This window comes from Crinia signifera, chromosome 8 (genome assembly GCF_055691185.1).
Source record: "Crinia signifera chromosome 8, ASM5569118v1, whole genome shotgun sequence".
NCBI classification, from domain to species: Eukaryota; Metazoa; Chordata; class Amphibia; order Anura; family Myobatrachidae; genus Crinia; species Crinia signifera.
The window spans coordinates 8,320,678-8,324,881 of NC_139224.1; positions in this window are offsets into that span (position 1 = coordinate 8,320,678).

The following is a 4,204-nucleotide window of genomic DNA, read 5'->3' on the forward strand; positions in this document are numbered from 1 at the left end:
GGACAGCGATTGGCCGATCGGGCGGTGGGTGTGGCCGGTAGGAGGCTTGTCTCCCCTGGTGGCTGTTCGAGAGGGAGACTTTTATTTTTTTCGTACAAACTTTATTGACAGGCGGACAGAGGTTGCAGAGCCTGACTCCGCCTCTCCCTGCTGTCACGTGATCTGTCTTATTTACTTTAGTCATGTAAACTTCATTGAAGGACACTGCAGAGCCTGGCCACGCCCTCCCTGTTGTCACATGACCTGTCATATTTATTGGACAGTCCTGTACACTTAAATTTTAGCAGCAGTGGCTGATGGGAAATGGTAACAGGCTTGTAGGGATGTGTGGTGGGTTCTTGATGAACTACAAATCCCAGCATGACTTGACTGCTTCCTGCCCTGTGATTGGCAAGTTCATGCTCCCATCTGCCCCTGTTTTATAGCATTGTCCCATAATTCCCTGCGCCTCTCTATAGGGATTTGGCCTTGGTTACTTACCTGACCCTCTCCCTCAGGGAGAAAATGCTCTGTTCCTGGACTTCCCTGGTATAATGATTGCCAATGAGCTTAGTAATGTGCAGCAGTCATGGGCAGTTCTCCTAAGGAGCATTCCTGTGCAGCCTTCATGGAGAGCCCTCAGAGCGTGCTGACTGCAGTTCACCCACTGTACCTGTGCAGTCACGTCCATTGTTGCTGCAGGTGGCACCATCTTTCCGGAGGAGGTCTACCAAAAATGGCACCCCCACTGGACAGTGCCAATACACAGCAGCGTATCACTTGGCGTTAATAGCCCTTGTGCCAGAGTCCAAGATGAAATAGAAATGATCCTGCTGAGCGCTAGTCAAGGGGTTTTCTCTATAGAACGGCTTGTTCGGTTTACAATGATGGCATCAACAAACCAATGCCTGACCGTCCGTACAGATCTTGTGAACTGCACACCCGATAGGGGGAGACTTTCACCAATTTCCAGGTCTTCGTTCTCATCTACCCTTGATGTGACATTTTAATTAATATAGTCCTAACATCTTTGAAACATTGTTGCGTCCTTGAACCTTTGGTTTGACTTTTGAAACAAAACCTGTTTACCAAAACCATTATTACTTTTGTTTATGGGCCACAGAATGACGGAGAGAAGAGCAGGGGACACCGGTCCTAATTCACACCTGACTGAAAGGCTGCTAATTTTCAGAGCCCTGTGATCAGGTTGAAGTCGCCCCGTCAGAGTGAAATCCCGCCCCGGGCAAGTCTGTTTATGGCTTCGCACGGTTTGCGAAAATATCTCCGGCTTGTAAATCCATTGCAAACTGCTCTCCATCGGATGATTGCTCCACTGTGCGCAGTCTGTGTGTAGATCAGCTGATCCTGGCCGGAGCTGACGTCACATGACTTCCCCCTCATACGGTGACATATTTGGGTGAAGTACTCTCCATCTATCCAGCAAACCCGAGTGAAGATTTAGTGAAAGTGGAAATAGACACATTTATTGCATTATGGAGAAGTGCATTATACTGATATTATAATATTGTTACAAGGAGAGTTAATGAACAGCTATCAGATAGTTTCAGTATATTATGTCTGATGTCATGTCGACAAACTCTATCAGGGCATGTTTTTTTAAGATGTCCTCAGGAATAATCAGTGCCGCCTATAGATCGGTTGTGTTAGCCAATTAATACACCTGAGCTCTAGCTTAGATGGTCTGGAAAACTTGAACTTTTACGCTAAGTGCACACTAAGCATTCTCTTTGTGGGTGGGCATATGCAAATTCAAGGCAGCATCTACCAAGCGTCCATGCAACAAACAGGGCAGATTTCCAAAATCTTGTCGGCTGTGTTGTTGACTTGTTACTGAACAAACTCCTGGGGCAGGGTGTAATGGAGTCCAAGGCGGCTTGATGTGAGTGATGTCCGACAAGCTTGGCCCTTTTTTTTTTTCTTTAAAAGGACAGTCTTTTGCCTTATAAACAATTGCCCTACACGTGGATAGGCCAATCCTGGGCCCCTTTTTTTTTTTTAATTCCAGGATTGAAAATCTGTCAATCCCAGGACCGGCCTCCTGACACTGTGCTAGCAGTCCTTAAACAGATGAGCATGGCGGAGGGGGTGAACCGGTGTACGGCTGTAACATCATACTGCATTGCCGCACATCCTGTTTGCCCTATTTGAATCCTGGCTCCAATCTCGGGATTCAAATCTCCAGACAAAATGCCCTAAATCTCAGAATCTCTCTGATCCAGATCCCAGGATTGGCATCACTACCTGCACATCCAGTGATCTACTCCCTTACATCTCACCCCTGGAATACTCTGTTAAAAAAAAGTACAAACCATTCTCTAGACTTTAGTGGTTTCCAATTCTCTGGTGGGGGTATATACAGCAGCGGCTTCCAACATATTGTGCAGCCAATTACTCTGCTCTCCTTATCACCCAGCAGGATGAGGGGTTTCCTTTATTGCTCCTTACAGCTGATAAATGCACCGAGTCTTGCAAACTCTTATTATTTATTACCAGTTATTATATAGCGCTCACATATTCCACAGTGCTGTACAGAGACTATTATTACCAGTTATATAGCGCACACATATTCCACAGCGCTGTACAGACAATATCTGGGGTGTGGTACAGGGGTTCGACAGTCATTAGCCCGACTTGGGGATCCCAACTGGCCAGACCCAGACATGATGGTGAACGCAACTAAGCCCCTTGCGGGCACGGTGGCTTGCTATGCGAGCCACCTATTCTATTCTCCCTCTATGTGGGGTCGTGGACCCCCACGAGGGAAAATAGCCGGTGGCTGTCGGGAATCCGGCTGTCAGTGTTTTGACAGTCGGGATCATGCCTGTCGGGATCCCGTCCGGCACCTGAATATCTGAATACTCACATCAGTCCCTGCCCCAGTGGAGCTTACAATCTATATTCCCTATCACATGTACACGCACACACAGACGTACTAGGGTTAATTTGGTACTTGTGTAATAGCACGGCGCCTGGCTATGCTACATTTTCAGCGTAGGCTAAGCTGTCAGCGTAGCCCAACAGCTGCCTAGCGTAGTGACTCCGCACCAGCTCTGGCCATGGCTCTGTCCTCGGCGTCAATGGCAAGCCTAGTGAGCACCTCTCATAACCACCAGATCCCCTGCGCGGGCGGAGAGGGGATCATGCAGGTGCCTGTAGAGAGGTGCTCCAGCTGTCTGAGACGCAGGTGTGTCTCATAACCGTGTCGACTTCAGGGAGAGCCTCCTTTTCAAACCCCCACTATCCACGCCAGCCCGAAGCGTGGCGAGCAGACGCGTTACGCGCCCATGACCTGTTCATACCCCCACTATCCACGTCTGCGTTTTCATAAAGTGTGGCGAGCCACCAAGCCCGAAGCGTGACGAGCGGACGCAGATTACTTTACATGTATTCCGCGTGCGCTCGCCACGCTTCGAGCTCGGTAGCTCGCCACACTTTATAAAATCAACTGCACGCCGACGTGGATAGTGGGGGTATGAACAGGTTGGGGGGACGCGTAACGCGTCCGCTCGCCACGCTTTGTGCTGGAATGGATAGTGGCGGTGTTTCAGGAACATATATCTGACAGGGACGCTGACCGCGGGAACACTACGCTACTTCTGACAGGGGCGCTTACTACGCTGGCCGCGGGAACACTACGCTACTTCTGACAGGGACGATGACTACGCTGGCCGCGCGAACACTGCGCTGATTCTGACAGGGCCGCTACGCTAACTATGTAACGGGCACCGTGCTATTACACAAGTACCGTTAATTTAGTTGGAAGCCAATTAGCCTACCAGTATATTTTTAGATTGTGGGAGGAAACCGGAGTACCCGGAGGAAACCCACGCAAGTACGGGGAGAATATACAAACACCGCACAGTTAGGGCCATAGTGGGAATCGAACCCATGACCTCAGCGCTGTGAGGCAGTAATGCTAACCATTACACCATCCGTACTGCCCTGTATATATAACACATGGTGGGGATAGAACCCATGACCTCAGTGATGTGAGGCAGTAATGCTAACCATTACACCATCCGTACTGCCCCGTATATATAACACATGGTGGGGATAGAACCCATGACCTCAGCGCTGTGAGGCAGTAATGCTAACCATTACACCATCCGTACTGCCCCGTATATATAACACATGGTGCGGATAGAACCCATGACCTCAGTGCTGTGAGGCAGTAATGTAACCATTACACCATCCGTACTGCCCC